Raw genomic sequence first — 23,677 nt, forward strand, 5'->3', positions numbered from 1 at the left:
GAGGTTCTATAATCCTGGTGGCAGTTTCCCTGAACTTCACCTTCAACAGCACCAATAAGAGTAGCTGCGATGTCTCTAGGGAACTGCTGAGCTGGCAAAACTAATTATCTTTGATGCAGATGCAGATCAACAAGAACTGGCTACACCTTCCCTCCCTCCCAGTCTCTGTGTATCTATTTGTCACTGTCATGTGTGTTTGAAGGTGACATTGTGCTGCAGGTGTGGCTCGAGGGCTGCAGTGCTTTCCATATTCCTTCGCTTTGAAGACTATCCTTTGTGCTGTATAAGTTGATGATCCACATGCATACTGATGTCTGCAGCACTCAGTGCTTTGCTTGTCAGTCTAGACCAGTGGGTTTCAAGCTTCAGCATACATTAGAAACTCCAAGAGGAGCTGTTACAGCACACATTGTGGGGCCCCAGCCCCAGTTGGTCCAGGGTAAGACCCAAGAATTGACACTTCTAATAGGTTCCCAGGTGATGTTGATGTTGCAGGTCCCTGGGCTACACTGAGAACCATTGCTCCAGACAATAGCTTCACTCAAAAGGAGATGCCTTCTCTCTGACTGCTGCCCACTGAATGTGAGGGGCCAGTGGGGTTGGGGCTGGAGGTTGAGCACCCGACTGGGAGCCTGAAGATCAGAGTTCTACTGCAGCTGCTGGCTCTAGAGAACCATGTGACCTTGGGCAAGTCTCAGCAGTGCTCTATCTTGTTAGTTTCCTTGCAGACACAAGGATGGGGTGAAGTGGGTAACTGCTATTCTGGGAAGTTCTAGAATTCAGAGTTTATCTGTTGCTCTTCATCCTAGCCCAGTCTTTCAAGTTGGGATGCCAGTTAGACCCTTAGCACCTCTTCAGGCATCCAAGTACACCACTCTGAGCCCCAGCTGACCCATGCTTAGGGGCCTTCTTCAACAGGTATCCCCAGGTATGGAACCCCAAAAGCAGAGCTGATGCCTTCCCTCTTGGAGACCTAAATCTGCCTTTTCAGAGCATGTTTGTGCTGCATGTCCTGTTTTAAATGGTACTTCAGCACAGACATAAGGACACAGAATTCCAGAGCCAATCTCCTGCATCTCCTGCATGTAATTTTGGTTCTAACTACTTACTGTGCAACCTTGGGTAAGTTATTTAACATCTCTTAGCCTCATTTACCCCAACTTTAAAATGGGGATAGCAACAGTAGCTACTTCATGGTGTTATTTGAGGAGTAAATGAAATAATACATGGCAAGGCATTTATTATAGTGTCTGGCACATAGTAAGTACTCAAAATGGTAGCTGTTGTTTCTAAAATAGAGGGTAATGGCCTCCTTCATAACACTAAACAAGTAAGGAACCAGAAAACACTATGGCTATAGATCTTTTAATTTCTTTAAACTTCATCATAGTAAATAATGATAATTATTATAGTAATACCTTATACATATGCAGTATTTTACACTTTTCAGAATACTAACCACTAAATCCTCTCAACCAACCTTTATAATGCCATAAGGACAAGGGAAGCACTCTTGTCTGGATTGGTCAAAGATGTTCCTAAAACAACATTGCTGTCACCAAGCCTCTCATGCATTAGGCTGGCTCTCCCTATGTGGATTTCTGCTTCTGCAAAGTTGGTGAAAAGGAAGCATGCTCAGTCAAATCTGCCAGCTGATGAACTCCTAGGAAACCCCACTGGTACCTGGCCTGTCTTTTGCCCGTATACATCAGACCGGGGGCTGCTTGCTAAGTGGCATCATTGCCTGCATACTGTTTAGTGCATGCATTACCAGGACCCAAACATCCAAGTGATGCTACCTGAATACGTTGAGAACTTTGATAATAAACATAAGCCAAACCAAAAGGATGTTCTGGATTTTCCATCATTTCCACTCATGAGTCCAAGAAAAATCAGCCCACCTGTTTGTGCAACCAATTATACTTCTCATGATTTTACACAGCACAAAATCAGGAAGATGTCACAGGCTGTGTTACCAGTGCCACACTCAGCATTAATTATAGTTCAGTGCTTGGAGAGGAATAAAGCACAGGAGACTCAGATACTTGTTATGGTGCTTAATAAGGATCCATTTACTCACTAGAAATTGGACAGGGATTCTAGACTTCAGCGATTGTACTTCCCTGCTCTTTCCTTCCTTCATGTTTCTGTCATCTGTGACTTGGTTGGAAACAGAGAACAACAGCAGGCCTTCCATGTGATGTCCTTTGTTTGACTTCCCTGACCTTTCCTCTGTGGTCAGTCTCTTTCTGACACCTTCAAGACCACAGAATGCGGCAAACTGATTTTACTCACTGGGCTTTAGCCACACTAGGCTTCTCGTGGTTCTTTAAACTGGGCAGGCCTTCCATGCCTTCAGGGCATTTGCATTTTCCTAGGACTAGTAGGCTCCACCTTGTGGCTCTTGCACTCTCTTCTTCAAAGGCTTTGTTCAAATGTCATCTCCATGAGGCCTTACAGGACCACACTACTTGAAAATTGCCCCTCTACTCCTTACTTCCCTTTCCTACTTTATTTGTCTCCATAACATCCATTGCCTGCTAATATAATATATAATATCCTGATTGTTTTATTTATTGTTTTTCTCTCTCCCTCCCTCCTTCTGTCACTCACTTCCAGCACTTAAGACTCAGGAGGGCAGGGCTAGTTTTAATATTTTTTTGAAATAATTTTAGACTTTCCAAGAAAATCGTAAACATAGCACAGAGAGTTACCATATATACCTTTCACCCAGCTTCCTGTAATCTTGCCACATTACATAATAATACTAAGATTAACGGATCCAGGAAATTAACATTGATACAATAAGATTAACTCATCTACAGATATTATTCACGTTTTCCCAGTTTGTCTACTAATGCCCTATTCCTGTTCTAGGATCCAATCCAGGATCTCATATTGTATTTAGTTGCTATGCCTCTTTAGCCTCCTCTAATCTATGATGCTTTCTCAATCTTTGTCTCTCATGACAATTTGACAAGTCCAGGCCAATTATTTTGTGGAGTTTCCCTTAATCAGGTTTTGTCTGCTTTTTTCTCATAGTTAGATTAAGGTAGTGGATTTTTCGGCAAGAATGCTGTGGAAGTGATGTTGTAGAGGACGGGAGCTTTTTAAAAAATTGGTCACTGCTATATCGCCCGTTGACTAGAATAGGACCTGACACATAGTAGGCACTCAGTACTTGTGAAGACACAAGGGGACCAAACCAACAGGCATCAATATTCCTTCTGGCAATGGAAAGATTACGTTCTGTAGGATATTAGGATTTTCGGGAATCTCTTGGTTTTGAAGAAGGGGAAGGTAAGTTGATTGGGTAGGGTAGGAGATCCCTACCAAAAAAAAAAACAAAACAATAACAGGCAAAGTAATTCAAGTAATATGTGCCCCAGTGAGCGGGAATATGGATATAACATTTGGATAATGAGATAGCATTTTTTTTAACATTTATTTATTTATTTATTTATTCTTGATACAGAGTCTCACTCTGTCACCCGGGTTGGAATGTAGTGATGTAATCTCAGTTCAATGCAGCCTCCGCCTCCAGGCTTCAAGCAATTCTCGTGCCTCAGCCTCCTGAGTACCTGGGATTACAGGTTCCTGCCACTGTGCCTGGCTAATTTTTGAATTTTTAATAGATACAGGGTTTCACCATGTTGATCAGGCTGGTCTCAAACTCCTGACCTCAAGTGATCCACCTGCCTCAGCCTCCCAAAGTGCTGTAATCATAGGCATGAGCCAATATACCCAGTCTTTTTTTTTTTTAACTTTTATAAAGGATAATATCACTACCACCACCACTTCCCCAATAAAACCCAATACCTTGCATGTATAAATAAGTGGCTGAGTCTACAGATCTTGAAGCAAGACTGCCTATATTCACAATCTGGTTCTGACTGATCCCTAAAGAACTCCACAAAGTAAAAGAAGCGTTCTTTCCTCAGTTCCAAAGGGTTTCTTTATCAAAAATTCCTGAGCACGTCCTATATGCCAGCCTGGAGTGGGGTCATGCCATCTTTCTAGCAATAGCTGAGTCATAGGCACCAGGTGAGAGCCCCACTGTGACAACCCATCACCTTAAATTGTGGCTATAGTGCAATGCAGCAGCTGAGATGAGGCAGGTGCCAAGGCTTCCAGTCACTGCATGGGCATGCATTTCCTCTTCTTAAACTTTTGTTTAGCTGCTCTTTGGCCTGTGTTACATGAGGTTATTAACTATACTCCAGCAAGCAAGAGCAGGCTGCTTTTGAGCAGGCTGCACTGCACATGCCAGTGCAGCATGTGTCTCACCTATGTCCCACACCACAGACAGACCAAGCCCAAAGAATGGTGACGACACAAAGGGGTGTCTCTTTTAGTGCACTCCTGACCTCTACAGTCTCATCTGGCTGCACCCTATTCTTACAGTCCAACAGCCTGTCTGCTCCCTGAAACAAGCGACTACAGAGATATAACATGCCCCCTCAGCAAAGGGAGTTGTGCCATGTCAACTTATCCTCAGGCTGTCTGGGCCTGGGATAAGTTTGGTATGCCAGGAGTGTGGCAGGAATGACTAGAACTAAAGCCGAGGTGCTACTCAATTCACTTGCCACTCTATCCTGCTAGTATTTCTTGTTCAACTCTTTGATATCCACTTTTGTTTATTTACTCACTCCTTCATTCATTTGATCATTCACAATTCAACAAAATTTCTTGAGTGCTTACTATGTGCTGGGCACTGTGGAAGGTGCTGGAGATGCACAAGATAAAGTCCCTGCTCTCAAGAAGCTTACATTCTAATGCAGGAGGCTGGATCTTTTCATTTGAATTTTTCTCCTATCTAAAAAAGTTAATAAACCCTCTCTAGACCCTAATTCCTCTTCCAGATACTGCTACTGCCCCATTTCTGTCCTCCTCATTTTACTAAAACCTTGAAGCATTTGTTTCTACTTATCTCCAAATTGTCTCCTTGAACTCACTCTAATCATTGCTCCGATCAAGACGACCACGGATCTTTATGTTACAAAATTTAACAGCCAGTTCTCAGTCCTCATCTTAACTTGAGCTATCTGCAGTGCTTGACATACTGACCAGTCTCTCTTTCTGGAATCACCTTCCAGTGGCTTTCAAGAACCACATTCTATTGGGTTTCTTTTAACCACTAATTATATTAACTATATTCTGGCTGCTTCTTTCCAGCCTTCTTTGCTTGTTGCACTTCAGCTAAACCTTTAGACACTGAAGTGGTTTAGGGCTCAGTCCTTGGACTTCTTTTTTCTACCTGAACTTATTATCTAGGTGATCATTCAGTTTTATGACTCCCAAAGTTCTGATACCAGTCCAGACCTCCCCTATAAACTCAAGCTTTATATATCCAACTCTCTATTTGACATCTCCAGCTTGGATGTCTAATGGGCACCTGTCTTAGTCCACTTGGGCTACTATAATGAAATCCCATAAACTGGACAGCATATAAACAATAGAAATGCATTTCTTGCAGTTCTAGAGGCTAGAGCATCCAAGATCAAGGTGCTGGTGGTACCTGGTGAGGGTCCGCTTTCTCATAGACCGCATCCTCTTGCTCTGTCCTCACTAGTGGAAGGAGTGAATGGTCACTCTCAGGCCTCTTTTATAAGGGCACTAATCCCTTCCGTTCATGGAGGCTCCACCCTGATGACCTAATCACCTTCCAAGGCTCTCACTACCCAAAACTATCACTTTGGGGGTTAGCATTTCAACACAGAAATTTTGGAGAGAACACAAATTTTCAGACCATAGCCACACATCAAACGTATCAAGTTGAAAACTAATCCCTTGATATTTCCCCCTAAAACCTACTTTTTCCACAGTTCTTCCTGTCTCAGGGTAAATAGCAGCTTCACTATTATAGATGCTTAGGCTAAAACCCATGGCATCATCCTTTACTGGATACTTTGTCTCATGTCCTTTATATAGGTCTGTCAGCAAATCCTATGTACTCCACTTCTCAAAACACATACAGGTTTTGACATGTATATGATATGACCATCAATTTCTCGATTGTCATATCACTACCATTTCTATCACCCTTCTTCAAGCCCCCATCATGTCTCACATGGATCATTACAGTAGTCTCCTGGCTGGTTCTTCTGCTTCCACTCTTTTCTCTCTTCAGTGTATTCTCAACATACCGTATATAGTAAGCCTACTAAAATCTAAGTCAGATTATATTACTTTATGCTCTATGATACCCCTTCTTACACAGTAAAAGACAAAGCTCTTACAATAACCTTCAAAGTTCCAAACACCTGCCCCCTGCATTAATTTCCTGAATTTATCACCTACTACCCTTCCCCTTGTCCTCGAATCTCCAGACACACTGGCCCTGTTGCTGTTCCTCAAACATATTAGGTATGATATGGTCTTAGGACCTTTGCACAGACTCTTCTCTGCCTTAAAAGTTCTCCAACCAAATAGCTGCAGATCTATAGCTGTCACTTCTTTCAGGTCTTTACTCAAGATCTATCTGTCAAGGTCACTCTGGCTAAAGTGTTTCTCCCCTCCAAAAAATTTATATCTCCATTGTCTGCTTTATTTTTCTCTCTAGCACTCATCATTCTTTAATATACTCTATGTCTTAATGTGCTTGGGCTGCCAAAACAAAATACTACCTACTGGGTGGCTTGAACAATAGACATTTATTCCCGACCATTCTGGAGGCTGGAAGTCCAAGATCAAGGTGTCAGAAAGGTAAGTTTCATTCTGAGGCCTCTTTTCTTGACTTATAGACAGCTCCCATCTCAATGGATGCTTATATGACTTCTTTGTGCATAGTGGGTGGTGGGGGGAAGAGAGAGATAGAGAGAGACAGGGAACGGACTCTTTGGTGTCTCTTCTTTTAAAGGCACTAATCTCATTAGACCAAGGCCCAACCCTCATGACCTCATCTAACCATAACTATGTCCCAAAAGCCACATCTTCAGATACCGTCACATTGCGCGTTGAGATTTCATCACAGGAATGTGGTGGGGAAGACACAACCATTTAACCTAGAACATTATATACATTTTACTATATATTTTATTCATCTTGTTTATTGTCTGCCTCCTCCACTAAAATTGAAGTTTCATAATGGTTGGGATTTGTGTTTAGTATGTCCACTATTTTAATCTCCATGTTCTGAGTAGTACCTGGCACACGTAGGGTCTTAATACATATTTACCAAATAAGCTGTTAAAATAAGTAAAATAATTACAGTTTGTGATAAGCACTAAGAAGGAAATAAACAAGTTGACAGAACAAAGGTTGTCCACGTCGGCTACACAATAAAATCACCTGAGGAGTATTTAGAAATACAGATAGCTGTGTTCCATTCCCAGAAATTCTGATTTACTTTATCTAGAAGGGGCCTGGCTATTGTTTTATTTTTAGTGCTCTCTGAGTGATTCTCAATATGAAGCAATCCCAAGAACCAATGAGTTTGAGAATAATGGGGACAACAACTTACTTGGGATAGTGTGTACAGGGAAGGCTTTTAATATTTTGCTGAGAAGGTATCATTGAAATGGAAACCTGAAAGACAAAAAGAAGCATGGGGAAGTTGGGGCTGGGGTGGGATTCAATTCTTGGTAGAGGTTCAGAACAAGAGTAAAGGCAGTGAAGCAGGGATGAGCTTTGTTTATCCTCAGAACAGAAGATCAGTGCAGGTGGTGAACAGTGGGCAAGGAGAAGAGAGGAACAGGATGAACGTGGAGAGATGCACAGGGACCAGATTATCCAGGGTCTTCTAGACCGTGGGAAGGAAATATGAATTTATACTACGTGCAATGGGAGCCATGGGAGGGTTTTGAGGAGGGAAATCATGTGATCTGATATTTGATTTTCTAAAGGTTGGTCTTGCTGCTGCGTGGAGGCATGAGTGAAAGCAGAAAAAAGCCTACAGTCCATTATGGTGGTATAAGAGGGACTTGATAGTGGTCTGGACTGGGCTGATGGCCTAATGCTGTTCCTTTTCATCTAGATAGCAGAAGCCTGAGAGTGGTACATGAATCTATTCTGCCCAGGTAAACTCATATGCAAGGCCATTGGTTTCTGAAAAACTTTCCAAAGCTAAGATTCTGTAGTTTGCTAATTCTGCGATCACTGGCTCAGGTGTTGGAATATGTATGCCATGACTTGCCCTAGAAAAAGGGCCCAGTTGATCAGTTAATGAGACTGGTGCTTTCTAACTAGAAAACAATCCAGTCAGAAAGGGGCTTAGACAAAGTGATGGCAGTATTCACTGATGACACCTGAATTTTAAAGGCCCCTACTAATCCCCAGCACTGGCTCTTTTATGCTTTCTAGGGGAGAAGGGTAAGAGGATGGAAGAGGAGAAACGCTATGCTCTTGAGAGAACTTATTAATTAAAGGAGGAGATTGAGACATGAACACAAATAGGAGTAACACAAGAGAGTAAGGTAAGTATTCAAAGGCAGATATGAATCCAATCAATAATTGTCGTCATTTATTTAATACCCATTTTAGGCCAAGCACTGTGTTGCATGCTTTACACATGTTCTCATTTAATTTTCACAACAGGGGAGTAGGTAATAGAATCACATACGGTAATTTTGATAATATTAACAAACAGTTGTTAAGCCAGGCACTGGGCTAGGTGTTTTCAAATATATAGGCATATCATCATTCCACTAGGCCCAGAAAGGGTAAATGACTTATCCACAAATCACAGAACGAGGTTCAACTGCCAAGCTCTGATATTCTTCAAATACAGGTTCAACTCCCAAACCCATGCTTTTAAAGTAGTCTGAGAATTCAGAGCAGATGGCTTCTCCCTTGTTCCGGGAGGTACATGTGTAAAGGGAGGAAGACCCTGTGGAGGAATGAAGGTGTGAAGATGAAAAAGGAGGTGATTATTCAGGGACCAGCAAGCAGCCTGCTTGGTCAGGGCTGAGGGGGTCTAACAAGGAATTGTGGTTCAATGGCAAGGCATTTCTCCTTCCCCTTTCTGCCTCTAACCGCTTCTCATGTGCCAAACAGCGGTTGCAGCCTCCTATCAAGCTTGTCTGCTCCTCAAAGCTTGATTTTTGGGTGCCTTGATCCCCTAAATAACCTTGGCAACCCAAAAAGCCTTAACCACAGTCAAAAGTAGGGCAAGTAGAGATTTTCAAACTCCTACCATAATGAGTAGTAATTTTGCCCCGTCATTAGTTCTTTCTTAAGTGGAAGCAGCCCTTTGACATTTAGGACATTGACAAGATCTGAAAAGGATGGGAAATATAGAGAAGGCAACAACCAGCATCTAGCACAACATCTCATCCAGCCAGCAAAGACCATTCAACATGTAATACTGCTCGTAATGGCAAAAATGTGCCAATGATCTAAATGCCCATCAATATGAGATCGATGAGATAAATTATGAAACATCCAAAGAAAAGAACACTATATCATTGTTTAAAAGAAGGAGCTAAAACTGTAATTTCTTACGAGAAGAGATGTTTCCAAAGGATTGTAAGTGAAAAGGGCAGGTCATGTAACAGTCTCTATATCATGATCCCAGTTAAATCCTAGATCTGGGCTTATGTATGTATAAAACTGTCAACCACAGTTACCTGGTACAGTGTTGGTGCACAGAATTACAGAGGAAATTTCCCTTCGTATGCTTATGTATGCTGTTGACCTTTACAACAAGCCGATATCACCTTATAATTGGAAAAACAGTACTAGAATTTCCATTTTGCAAAACAAAAAAGCCCTATCTTAGATCACCTTCATCCATGCTGTCTTTTTCGATGACAACATATCTTGGATTCAGCCGTGCATTTGAATTTGTCTCATAACTTCCTCATGAGTGAACTAAGATAATATAGTAACATATTGACCAAGTTATAATACAGTTAAATGGCTTGGCAATCCAGCAGAAGGTTTCCAGAGAAGGGCCATAAGGCTTTTTCATTTGTATTAATTACTTAGGTGATACAAAAAAAATGTACTTACTGTGTTTGAAGATGACCCAAACCTGGTAAGGATATCGGAATATGTTGAAGAACAAAATTGAGATTCAAAATGAGCTGCGATGGGCTGGAATATTGGGCTAAAATTAAAAAGGTGAAATATAAGTGAGATAAAGAAAAAAATAATTAATTCAAATTTTAAAAGTCCATTTTGTGAGGCCAAAATAGGGGAAGCATGGCTTCACAGCAACTCACATCAAACAAATAAACAAACTACAGAAGATCAAGGGGTTTGAATTGACCCACAAGCACAATTCAAGCCAACAGTTTAATGTACCTAAATTATTTAGTTGCTAAAAATGGAGCACAATATTATATTGCATTAATTAAAGCACAGTTTCTAGATCCTAGAATATAATCGTCGCACTGTAACCTTCTCTGTTTCCTCCTGGAGTCTCTTGTTCAATTCCAGACACCACATTTTAAGAGGGTCACTAAGAAAGCGGAACACTTCCAGAAGAGGGTCGCAAGATTGACAAAAGAAAACCATTTTATAATACGAGTGGCCCTTGAAGAAAGAAGAGACAATAGGGTCTGTAAAAGAGAAACATTGGGGGATATATAGGATATGCACCTGCCTTCAAATCTCAAGTGTTTCCCTGTGGAAGACAGGCACTTATTCTGGGTTGCTCAGGTGATAGAACTAGGACTACTGCCACCCAGTGGTGAAAAGGAGGCAGATTTTCAGTAAACGCATCAAAAGGCTGACCTTGAGAAGGTCCTGCAAGAAGAGGCTGAGCAAGCTGATAAGGCAGTGGCGATTTTAGCTGAGGCTGAATGAACAGATTCCCAGTGGCAGAATTGCACTGAGTCCCTTTCAGCGCTAAGAGGTTACATCTTTTTCCCCTGTTCTCCGTGCCATCAATTCCTCTCTGTGTCCCCCTCAGGATCAATAAGCCCACTCTCTGCAGTCCACAGAGTGGTAAGGAGATCTCTGCAGGAACTGTGGGAATTGGTGCCTCTTGTTTATTATTGCTCAGGGTCTATGGGGGCAAACCCCACTACTTATAGGAGGGTCAAATGGCTGATACAAGTCAGGTCATGTCCTTCACTGAACAACCTCCTCCATGGCTTTCCGTCTCACTCCCTGGAAATGGTAGTCAATGCCCTAAATGAGCTGGTCCTTGTGACCAGCTGGTCCTTGTGACCAGCTCTCACCTCCCATCTCATTACTCTGCCCTTTCTTCACTCCACTGCTGCAACATGGGCTTCTTGGCAGCTTCGTAAGTGCCAGGTATCCTCCTGATTCAAAGACTTTGCTCTTGCTGCTCTCTCTGCTCGAAATGCTCTTCTCTGAGATACGTACATGACCCACTCCCTCACCTCCTTTAGGGAGGGATTCAAAAGATTACCTTCTTGGTGAGGCCTACCCTGATCACCATAGAAAAGTATAGGCCCTGCATGGTTCACCTTCCAAATCTCCCCCAACACTCCTGACCATTTTACAACTCCTTATCACCCATGTGAAGGGTTTTCTCCATAGTACTTAATATCACATGCACATGACACAATATTTTATATATTTTTTGTTTTCCATACTCCCTATATTGGGCTATAAAGTCCCGAAATAGAAGAATCATGCCTGTCCTGTTTTTATTTTGTCATATCTCAGCTTCTAGAACACTGGCTAGCACACAGTAGTTATTTGATGAGTGTTTAAGGAAATACCTGCTACATCCCAGATCCATGCCATCTTCTGCAGTCTTGATTTTCTCAACAAAAGATCTTTCAAATTTAAGAACTGAGTCCCAGAATAATAATAACATGTGTCTTGTAGTAAGATTTGGCATCATTGCCTATTTTTCTCTATTTCCTCATTTTTTAGTTATGCATTCATATTACCTTAATCACCAACTGGCCATAATAACTGTAGCAGCTAACATCTATTGAATGCTTATCATGTAGCAGGCATGGTGATACTTTGCTTGGATTAACTAATTGAATTCTCACAATAGCCCTTTTCAGTTGGCACTACTATTGTTCCCATTTTAAAGACCAAAAACTAAGAAACGAGGAGGAGATATGACTCAACCAAGGCTACGCAACTAATATAAGACAGATTCCAAAGCCCTGTTATTGCCTCCTAACTTCAGTATAAAATGAAAACTGGTGATGATGATGATAGCTAACATTACATGTATCAGATGCTATGCTAAATGTTTAACACACATCATGTCATTTGAAGCTGAGAAAAGCCCTATGAGGCAGAAATAATTATTATGATCCTTTTATAGTATTAGGCTCTCCTGTAATGTAATTAACCAAACCTGTGCCCACACTTGACCTCTACCGTGGTTCTTTCTTTCCTTTTCTCCCTTTTCTTCCTTCCTGCTTTCTTTCTTGCCTTCTTTCTTTTCTTTTCTTTCTTTCCTTCCTTCCTTCCTTTCTTTCCCTTCCTCCCTTCCTCTCTTCCTTCCTTCCTTCCTTTCTCTCTCTCTTCTTTCTTTCTTTCCTTCTTTCCTTTCTTTCTCTCTTTCTCTCTTTCTTTCTTTCTTTCCTTTCCTTTCCTTTTTCCTTTCCTTTCTTTCTTCTTACAGGGTCTGGCTCTGTCACCCAGACTGGAGTGCAGCACTGTGATCTCAGCAGCTCAAGGTAACCTCTGCCTGTAAGGTTCAAGCAATCCTCCCAGATCTGCCTCTTGAGTACCTGGGACTACAGACCTGCACCACCACACCTGGCTAATTTTTGTGTTTTTTGTAGAGATGACGTTTTCCCATGTTGCCCATGGCTGGTCTACAACTCCTGGGCTGAAGCAATACACCTCCCTGAGCCTCCCAAATTGCTGGGGGTTACAGACATGAACCACCACACCTGGCCCCACTTTGGCTTCATAGCAAGCATCCTCTGACTCTCCCTTTTGCGTTTCAGGACAGTGAAAAAAGTGGAGAAGCAATAATCTTCCAGTCACTACTTGAACCCTCCACTCCATGTAGATTAGACCTCCAGCATATGTTATGATCTTATTTGTGCTGTTGCTCCTGTCGGGAAGAATGCCCTTTTTTTTTTAAACTCCTGTCAGCCCTAGCCTGCCAATTTTTTTTTCCAAAGCTTAGTTTAAATGCAACCCTCTCCAGGAATTCTTCTACGGTCACCCCTTTCTACCACAATTTATTTCTCTCATTCTACAGTCAATACATCTCCTTCAGCCCTGGTCTCTAGCTTTGCAGAGCTGGCTTTTTCCACTCAGGTATGTCCCTTCTTCTCAGGTAGACTATGAGCTCACGGAAGCAGCTGTGCCTATGTTCCTTGGCATGCCCTGAATAAATGGTATGTTTACTGTCACATAGTAGGTGTGTAATCATTATTCTGCTGATTTAATGATACTATACCCTCATCGTTGTAAAATGGTTTTCTCTTTTCAAGGTGCTCTTATACATATTGTCTCACTGTAGCCCCACAGCAGCTCAGAGACACATGAGAGACAGATCTTATTTTTCTCATTTTTACAGTCAAGGAAATTGAGGGCCACGGAGGCTAAATAAGTTGTCTCAGGTCACACATCTGAGAATTGAGCCCAGCTGTCTGGACTTTGAGCCCCTGATTTCTTGTATTAGACCACACTGACTCTATGACTCTACCGGAAGGCGCCACTGGCTGGGAGCAATGCTAATAACATTTCTATAAAGACCTCCTTGATTCTATCACTGGAGCAAAAGCAATAAAGAGCGCCAAGAGGCAATATCCTCAGTTGAGATTGGGAAGGCAAGTAAATTCATACACTCTGGTGAGAAGTGTCTGGGGATTATCAGATGGATGGTGATGCCTCTGTTATTTTCTTTAGGAGGAGGGAACTGAGAACTGAAAGTTGTCCTCTCTACAGGGCAGATAAACTCAATCCTCAGCAGAAGGGAGGCAGCCTAATAGCCAGCATGGTGAATATGACACAGCAACTAGGAGGCAAGAAATCTGCGTTCAAGATCCAGTTCTGCTACAAGCTAGCTGTGTGATCATGCGGAAGATACCTAACCTTTCTGAAGCTGTACTTCCTCATTAGAAGCTGCCAATTTACAAGGCTTCGCATAGCACCAGCATTCTACAAATCTATGACACAGATCACAGTAGGGTGAGCCTTGGGCTGTATCTGGATCACAGACATATTTTCTTTGGTGCAAATAGTGTTTAAATGTTCTATGAACTGATAACCAACATTGGAAAATTAGAAGATTTACATGAATATTCAGATGTCTAAGCTCTCTAGAAAAGTTAAAATATGTGGCAACATTAAAAATTAGAAAGCTTCACATAAAATTTGATTTTCAATCTCTCTAGGAAAAAAGATCTGGGTACATGGGATTATTTTTGTCATCTGTTTATTACTTGAAATATACTGTCTTAGGTTGTATGGTAAGTACCATTAGGAAAACACAAAGTCAGATAGGAGATCAAGAATTCTGAAATAGTAAGAGTGGTAGGATCCTGCAAGGCCTAGAGTGTTACAGAGAGTAGACACAGAAGGCCTCACTGGCAAAGTGATCACATTCCCACAGGACCATAATGAACTGGAACCCAGAAGTAGCTGCTTCCTTTAGATAGAGCATGTGGATGAAAGGTTAGGGATGCTAATATCTTCAACATATCAAGTCGGGACTCAAAAGATGCTGCAGGTTGTTGTGACTGGAATCATCATTTTAAGCTTATTATTTGATTTTACACAGTCAACAAAAGAGTTTCAATGGTAAAATCAATATCAAAGTCTGGGAGATGGAAAGGAGGAGCAGTTGTCTGGACAAGAGCCTTCACTAACCAAGAGCAGCCAAACATCCCAATAAACCCGGATGCATTTTCTGTCTAATGGGGTCAGTGCAATTAGCCTGATACCTGTAGCCACCTCCCTAACTTGCCCTTACATCTCAGGCCAGGGCCATTACATGGTATTAGAACTGATTCTAGTTAGAGAACCACCAACTCTGTTGATCCAAGAATAGCATGCGAGAGAGATGGGGAGACAGGAGAAATGGATCCTACTCCATTCTCTTGTTGGTCATTTCTTGTCTTATCTGGGACTTGACAGATTGTCTGGATGCCAGTTTCTCCAAGTAAGAAATGAGTATTTCAAACAATTTTTTCCAATGTCAAGATATCTACAGTGAGGGTATTGCTTCATAAAATGTCTGTGTGTATATACATACACACACAAAAAAACTATGTATATAAAGCTATATTATAAATGATATATATGTCTATATATTTTAAATTATGTGTAATTATAAATATTTTATAACTCCATAATTATCCTTACTGTGTGCAGTGTACCCTGTTATTTCCCATTCCATTTGTGCATTCGTGTGTGTGTGTGTGTGTGTGTGTGTGTGGTTAATGCTGGTCACTATCCATTAAATTGATTTTCTGAGCAGTGGGTAACAATTGGCAGCTTAAACAACAGTGCTCTACACCAGTAGTTTCCAAATTGGACCCTGGGAGTCCTTCTTAAACACATACTCTTGTTCTACATTCCAAACCTGTGGAATCAGAATTTCTTTAGGTTAAGGCCCAGGAATCTGTATGTTTTAACAAGGACTAGCTGTGCGTGCACTGACATGAAGGAATCACATGTATTCTCAGCACACAGATGCAAATAACATCAAAAAGAATTATTATCGAATGCATACTCCTCACCAGTGCTTTGGCATAAGAGCTTTTCATTCATTATCTCACTTAAATTCCCACTATAACCCAACGTTAGAGATGAGGAAACTGAAGCTCAGCGTTTCAATAAGTGGCTGGAAGATATAACCGGGGAGATTAAGGAAGGAGCACGGCTATGATTCATGAGGGGTCTGCTTCAGCCCAGTGTTCACTTCTTTCTGCAGCTTCCGCAGCCTTGGACCTATCCTAGAATATTCTATACCAATTCAAATTCCAGATCGGATGCCAAAATTCTAGGTCAACCACCAGAGGCAAAGAGCAGACATAAAACAATGACAAAAAAAGATTTGTACTATTATCAGGTTTTTACTGTTTCCAAAGCATATTGTGGGTCTATTTTCTCTACATTTATACCTTTCAATTATTCTGTGAAGCATGAGGGGCAAATGAAAAAACAGAGACCCAAAGAGGGGAAGCAGCTTACTCCAGGTGTCACAGCAAGTTCACAGCCAAGCTGCCACACTGTGACTCATTCTGGTAGGCTCTAATACTGCACTTGGGCCGGCTTTCTCCAGGGCTCATAGCTCCAACACATTTCAGATCTAGTTCCATTTCAGGGAGAAGAGGAAGGGATGGCTTGTTTTCTGCCTCCCTCCCCATAGGATTTACCATCAAATTCAGAAATGAACACAGTTTCCATACATAATGCCTGAGGGACAGGGTTCCCCGACTTCCTCAGGACTGTGTTGAGAACTGCCTGCGTTTCTATTTTTGCCATGCAATTTGTAAAAAGCTTTGCACTGTGCTTCAAAGAAAAATAATGGATTCCATGATGAAAAGAAAAAGCTCCATCCCTCCCGCAGAGGTTAAATGCCACCAGCCACTAGTGAAACAGCCTTGGGAAGTCTCTGCTGAGCAAAATGTTGAGAGCCCACAGAAAGCACAGATAGTGGACTGGACCAATCTTTGCCAACGACAGAAAGGGTCTGAAAGGATGAATGGCCCTTTTAGCCTTGTTGACCGAGACCCTCCCTCTGTTGAGAACATCCCTGTGTTTCTGCCATAGACAGTGGTGTTGTTTGCAGTGTGTATATGTTTATGTGACAAATTACTAGTTATTCATCAAACACTGTATTGATTCTAACATTTTTCACCCCTTTCCCTTTGGAATACGGATCTTTCCATCGCTCCCCTTAATGGCTCCTGAGGCAAACCTGTCACTCGTGCAACACATGAACGGACACACACACACACACACACACGCACACGCACACTTGGTGAAAATGAAAGCAAGACTCCTTTCTCTTGGCCTCAGTCTCCCTATCTAGAAAGTGTGAATGAGTTGAGCCAGATACTCTATTAGGTTCCTTCTCTGGTTCTAGGATTCTGATAACGTAAGTGGGGAAAGCCCTAAATATAGTTCATGAATTTGTGATTCGGACTCTGAGCATGAAGGGGTAAACTGGCCTCAAATTGTGTTTTCAATGGTTGTCTTTTGTTAAAAGGAATCATAAAGTTAGATAAAGAACAACAATTCCTGCTATGCCCATGAGCATGCTAACATGTTAACAACGAGGATTACACTGTATCTTCCCTCTCGTTTTATTTTCCATTCTCTTTATGCATAGTCAGGGCTGCAAAGACTGCCTAGTCAGTTGTCTCTTCCCCCCATGTCAATTTCTTTTCTCATGTGAAGGTGGAAGATACAATCCAGCCCCGTAATAGCTAAGGTTTTAGGCCCTAAGAGCTTCAAACTAATGCCATTCTCACCTCAGAGGAAGTGCTTCATGTGATGTCAGAAAGATTCCAAGAGGTGTTAATTTGCTTTCTGGCTGCAACTCCCTTTTAGTTTGGTGAGGCTGGCTTAGGATTTGATGGTTTTATAGATTTCAATATCAAGAAAATATAGGATATCTCAGCTTTTAAATTTATATTGTCAATCATTGAAGTGGCTTCTACCCTGTGGGGACACTAACTAGACTTTCACTCACTGCTGCTTGCCAAATGTAGTACATGGCTCCTTCATACCTGCTCCTCAGGGCTGGATTCAAGATGATGAGATTGCAGAGAAGGCAGGGAGGTAGGAGGATAATCCTAGGGTGGTTTGGAAAAGATATCAGCGGAGATGAGACTGTTCTTACTCTCACACAACACAGCAGAAAGCTTTGAATCAAACTGCCTATGTCTGAATCCAAGTCATTGAATCACCTTGGTTTCAGTTTGTTCATTATCAAATGGGGATAAATTCTGTACTAGGAAATACCTTATAAGTTTACTGTGGAGATTAAATAAGAAAAAAAGCCTAGAGCAATGCCAAGCACATGCTAATATCTCAGTAACTCCTGGTAATACTGATTATTATTCTTCCTGACTGAACAGGTCTTGCAACTTTCTAATGTTTAACAACCTTCCATTTTCTGGCCATCTCATTTCACCAGAGGATCTCAAAGCACACTAGAGATGGGGCTGAGCTGAAGTTCATCTTAGAGCCACTGGGTGGGACGGGGAGCAAAACTGCCCACTTTTCTGTTCATTTATTTATTCACTTAGCAAATACTTATTGACCACCTATTAAGTGCCAGAAACTGTGCTAGGTGACGAAGACATAAAGATGAACAAGACATAGTCCCTGCTTAACAGAGTTAACACTCTAGAAGCAGGGAGGTAGAAGGAAGCGGGAGGCAGATAAACAATAAATACAGTGATTAAGACAGGAATGTGCTTGGTGAACTCCAGGGACAGAACGTCACTGTGGATGGAGTTGGGGGCAGTCATGAGAGGGAGGGTGATATGAGATGAGGTTGCAGAGGAAGACAAAAGGCCAGGTCATTCAAGCTTTGTAGGCCATCTGAGGAGTTTCGTCTTTATCCTAAAAATGTTAGAATATAAATGGAAGGCTTTTGGCAAAGGATCAACATACTCAAGTGTTTGTTAAAGTAGTTGGGTTTGTTTGTTTGTTTGTTTGTTTTTTGTTTTGTTTTGTTTTTTGAGACAGGGTCTAGCTCTGGCTCCCAGGCTGGAGTGCAGTGGCACTATCTCAGCTCACTGCAGCCTTGATCTTCCAGGCTTAAGCAGTCCTCCTACCTTAGCCTCCTGAGTAGCTGGACTACAGGTGTGCACCAACATCCCCAGCTAATTTTTGTATTTTTAGTAGAGATGGGATTTCACTACATGGTCCAACCTGGTCTCAAACTGCTGGGCTCCAGCGATCTGCCCGCCTTGACCTCCCAAAGTGCTGGAATTACAGTCGTGAGCCCTTGTAACCAGCCTGTTTGTTAAAGTTCTTAATGACTGTTTCATAGAATAGAGGTTGGTCGGAGTTGAGATTTGTGGGGGCAAAGCTGCCACTATCTGATACAGTGTCTGTGTGAATCACAAAAAAATACACCCCTTCCTCAATTTAAAAATGACAACAAAAAATTATGTTCGTCTTTTCTTGTGCAACCTAAACAAATTTAAGTCCTGCCCAAGAAAGTTTGCCAGAGTTGTGGCGGGCAGCAGCCTGGGTTGTGAGCACCCACATTATTCCTCTCACTCATGCATTTCTTGTCACTGGAATAGATGCACCATCAACAACACTTTGTACCCCACTGTTCTATCCGCTCTCCAGATGAGGCAGCTGGAGGTGGGAGGAATGGGATTTCAGCCTGTGAGAGCAATGGGTAGTGGAGAGAGAGGTAAACTCAGGGGACACCCAGGGCTTGGGTAGCATAGAGTCCACTTGTGTGTGCCACGGAGTGTGTGCATTTATGGATGTATGAGTGTGTGTGATTGTGCTTTCCTGAGTCTATGCAAGGTCTCCTGGTACAGTTTTAAGTAGGAACAGACTCTCTTCCGCTGTTCTCAGACTTAGAGCCAAGAAGCCCAGAATGTCTGCACCCATCTGCACAATGTTATGTAAGTATATATGTGTCTGTGATATAAATGGCACACCCATAGCTATGGTGCCCTTGTGTAGTATACAACATGAACATCCATACATGGCAGCCCTGACAATAAGAGTGGAAGCAAGTAGATCATTTAGGAGACTGTTGCAGTGGTTTGGGAAAGAGATGATGGTGGCTCACACTAGCTAATGGCTGGGGAGGTGGTGAAAAGTGATGAAATTCAAGAAACATTTTGAAGGTAAATGAACAGGATTTGCTGACGGCTAGGATGTGATGTGTAAGGGAACAAGAAGAACTCAGGATAACCACCAAGAGTTTGACTTAAGCAACCAGGTGAGTGGTAGTTCCGTTTACTGAGTGGGGTTGACTGGAAGAGAATGTATTTGAGAAAAACATCACAAATTCTGCTTCGGGCATCTCGTACCAACTCCAGCTGCCCATCTATGGTGGCAGATCAATCAGTCTCTGTATCTAAAGCCTTTCCTCTCTGCGAATCTCAAAGCACTTTATGTGAGGGGACTCTGGAAAATTGGTAATCCCTGATCCTTATCCTCACCTCAGCAGTTTTCTCTCTGTACCTCCTTTGATTTGAGAGGAAATAATAATTTTACTTTGTACTTTGTTCCTACCAGTTTCTCAAGATCTCTCTCTCTCTCTCTCTCTCTCTCTCTCTCTCTCTCTCTCTTTCTCTCTCTCTCTCTCCATTTTCAAATGTCTTTTTCTAAGAATGCTTTTTGTCAAAACCCCAAAACCTTTCTCTTTGGGGAATACACCTTTAATAAAAGACAGGGATTCTCCATCTGCCACTACCAGGCGGCCCAGAGCACTGACATTCCATCCAAACCCTCTCCTCAAAAGCAGAAAAAGGTACCTGGAGCATGGAACATAGCCAAGTGAGCTGAGAAAATGAGCCAAGTGCTGAGAAATTAAAGAAAGTAATGCTGACTAGGGGAAAAAATGAATAAATCGGGAAATCTTAAGGTCATTGTGATCTCTTTGATTGCATTAACATCTAATAGCAGAGGACTGCAGATTGATGACTACTTCAACAGGAGGGATCAAATGTAAGCTATGAGTGTGGTGCCCAGAGCTGCATCTTCTGTAGGGGAAGTCAGTGCCATCAGGTGAAACTAAATCTCCTCACTGCAGGCACATTGCCTCATAACCGACTGCCACTCTAGACATGCATCAGGCAGCCTAGGTACCAAGAAACTTTCACAAATGCAAATCACCCCCTTGTGCACAGTGCCCATCACTCTTTAGATCAAGAAACTTTCATAAATGCAAATCCTCCCCTTGTGCACAGTGCCCATCACTCTTTAGATCAAGAAACGTTCATAAATGCAAATCCTCCCCTTGTGCACAGTGCCCATCACTCTTCCCTTTAGGTCACGCCCTCCCACTTCCTCCAGTGTTTCTCAGAATGGCCTAGGAAAGACTTCAGAGGAATGAATCATCACTGATGATCTAGATGAGTCTTGGGTTTGTTCTTGCGCCATCAGCCCCAGTTCCAACTCTCCCTTCCTAGAGCTCCTTGTGCTTACCTCTTCATCTGCCCATATTGACAGAAGAAGAAAAAAGTTCACCCCTTTCAGTAACAGATTGTGGACCTGTCCTCCATAAGCAAAAGATAGCATGCTATGGTCACCTTGCCATTCCCACCAGCAAAAAATAACAAAAACAACAACAAAAACAAAAAGACAGTGACGACAGTGACCTGAATTGTCAGGGGTCTTTTTGGGAGAAGGCTGCCTCATGCAGACAAGCACATGAAAGGAAACAGCAGTAACATTCGTAGCCCCAATTTCTTCACCTCCACCTATGTGCCAGGCGATGAGCTAAGTGCTTTATATTTAGTCCTCACCACAAGGCAGGTATGATTAATGTCACCATTTCATAGCTGAAAAAAAAAAAGAAAAAGAAAAAAGAAAAGCAGAGGCTCAGAGAGGTTTAGGCACTTGTTCAGGGTCACAGAGCCAGGCATGAGCTAAGCCAGGATTTAAACCTAAATCCGTCTGTCTTCAGTACAAGTGCTCACAACCAACTTGGTTTGCAGGAGTGGACCCAAATATATCGTTCTATTTTCAGCCTCTTTCTTCCCTTTACAAAAGGTATTCCAAACACATCGAAAACCATGGTGATGCCTTCGAAACCTCTGGCTCCAGCCCTGACCTATTAAGCTTTAATCCTTAACCAATTCCTTTCCGCTAGATGGTTCCCTTTCACTCATGCCCTCTGTTCACTCAAGCTCAGAATTCCTAAAACATATATATTTTTTCTCCCACCCAGCTCTCCCTTTATTTGCCTCTTTCTGCCAGCATTATACCAATTTCTAGGCTCCCAACTTCAGAATCATCTCCAGCTCTTCTCTCTCTGTCCATATCTAGTCAGGGAAAACACCTTATTGTGGCAATTTTCTCTCCGTAATGTCTCCAGAATCTACCCTTTTTTCCTACTTCAAATTCTTCTTACACACCATTGGCCTCACTTTTAAAGAACACACAAATTTATTTTCATACGGTTTCTGTGGATCAGAAGTCCAGGCACAGTACGCCCGCATCTTCTGCTTAGGGCAGGCGTCCCCAAACTTTTTACACAGGGGGCCAGTTCACCGTCCCTCAGACCAGGGCCACCACGTACTGTGCTCCTCTCACTGACCACCAATGAAAGAGGTGCCCCTTCCTGAAGTGCGGCGGGGGGCAGGATAAATGGCCTCAGGGGGCTGCATGCGGCCCGCGGGCCGTAGTTCGGGGACGCCTGGCTTAGTCTTATTGTGTTGAAATCTAGCTGTCAGCCAGGGTTGTGATTTTCATCTGAAGCTCCATTAGTAAAAGTGTAAATGTATAGTATAAGGAATTTCCATATACCCTTCACTCAGATTCCCAAAATGTTAACATTTGGCAACATTTTATTTATCCTTTTCTCTTTTTCTACACACACACACACACACACACACACACACACACAATTTTTTTCCCAATCATTTGAGAGTAAGATGGAGATCATGCCCCTTTATCCTTAAATACTTTAATGCATGTTCCTACAAATCAAGAACATTCTCTTATATAACCACAAGACAATTATCAAAATCAGGAAATTAATATTCACACAACATTATGATCTAATCTAAAAACCTCTTTCAAATGTCACCAATTGTCCCAATGCCATCCTTTAGAACAAAAGAACAAAAATTATTTGGTAAAGGACCCAAAGATGGATAAATTCTTAAGTTTAGTTTCCGTATCTTTAGTCTCCTTTAATTGGAAACAGTTTCTCAGTTTCTCTTATCTTTCACGACCTTGATAATTTTGAAGAATATACTAGCCTCTGATTTTTGCTGTACCTCACCTCACTGTAGTGTTGGAGCTCAGAAAACAGTACCCTAAAATGAAGGCCTCAGAAGCAAATATTATTCCCTGGCTTTCTCCTGCCCTCTTGTCTCTCAGTCCCATCCTCACTGGAGGCTAGCCACAGAAACTAGAATCTCTTTTCCCTAAGATGAGTCATAGAAACCAGGCCCCTTCTCCCCAAATCCAGCAATGAAACCTAAAAATATTACTTTAACTTTCCTTCTATCTTTCTGTGTTATGAACTAACCACAAAGAAATGATCTGACCTACCTTGTTTGACTGCAGGTCATAAGATCTCCACTCCAGAGAGGTTCATGCCCCACACCTAGACGGAAGAAATGCATGCTCAGAGAGGCCTAGAAGAATCTAGACAGAGAGGCTTTGCTGTGTTTCCCCACTCAGTCTATTGCATTAGATTATACTCATTTTGTCTAATCATATTTCTACATGGGTGGCCATACTGTTTTGACTTGAGCATAAAATGGACAATTTCCCCTGTATCTTTGGGTCTTCATTCTGAAGGCTCCCATGTACACACATGTCAAATAAATTTGTATCCCTTTTCTTCTATCCATCTGCCTTTTGTGAGTTTATTTTTCAGGAAAACTTCAGAATGCCAAGGGGAAAGCTCTCCCTTCACCCTACAATAGACAGGAGAGCAGAATATTCCCTGACTTCTCAACTACAGAATCACAGAATTTGGAATGGACCTTTAAATGAACTACTCCATTGGGTCCCAAATTGTTGCCATGTACCCCTCGATATTTTTGTTATACCATTTACCCAACATTTTTCTTTGAATTATATAATTACTGTGGCAGGCAAAATTTTAACTATGACCCCCTCAATGGCCCTTGCTCCCCTCTGAGTGTGGGTGGAACCTATC

At 42.1% G+C, this 23,677-nt stretch overlaps 1 protein-coding gene across 6 annotated transcripts in view; it reads right to left on the reverse strand.

Annotated features, from left to right (window-relative positions):
- PAK3 (p21 (RAC1) activated kinase 3) overlaps positions 1 to 23,677 on the reverse strand; it is a 289,034-nt gene that overhangs the window by 231,652 nt on the left and 33,705 nt on the right. Inside the window, exons 2-4 of one of the 6 annotated variants that reach the window (XM_074391887.1) lie at positions 23,062 to 23,116; positions 21,159 to 21,341; positions 9,952 to 10,048 (exon numbers count right to left, since the gene is read on the reverse strand). The exons of 1 other annotated variant lie outside the window; for it this stretch is intronic. The gene's annotated coding sequence lies outside the window, so the exon portion shown is untranslated. Of the gene's footprint in view, positions 1 to 9,951; positions 10,049 to 21,158; positions 22,028 to 23,061; positions 23,117 to 23,677 lie in introns of those variants that run through there. 4 more of the 6 variants (XM_074391886.1, XM_074391888.1, XM_074391889.1 and 1 more) reach the window with 4 other exon arrangements.

This window comes from Saimiri boliviensis, chromosome X (genome assembly GCF_048565385.1).
Source record: "Saimiri boliviensis isolate mSaiBol1 chromosome X, mSaiBol1.pri, whole genome shotgun sequence".
NCBI lineage: Eukaryota > Metazoa > Chordata > Mammalia > Primates > Cebidae > Saimiri > Saimiri boliviensis.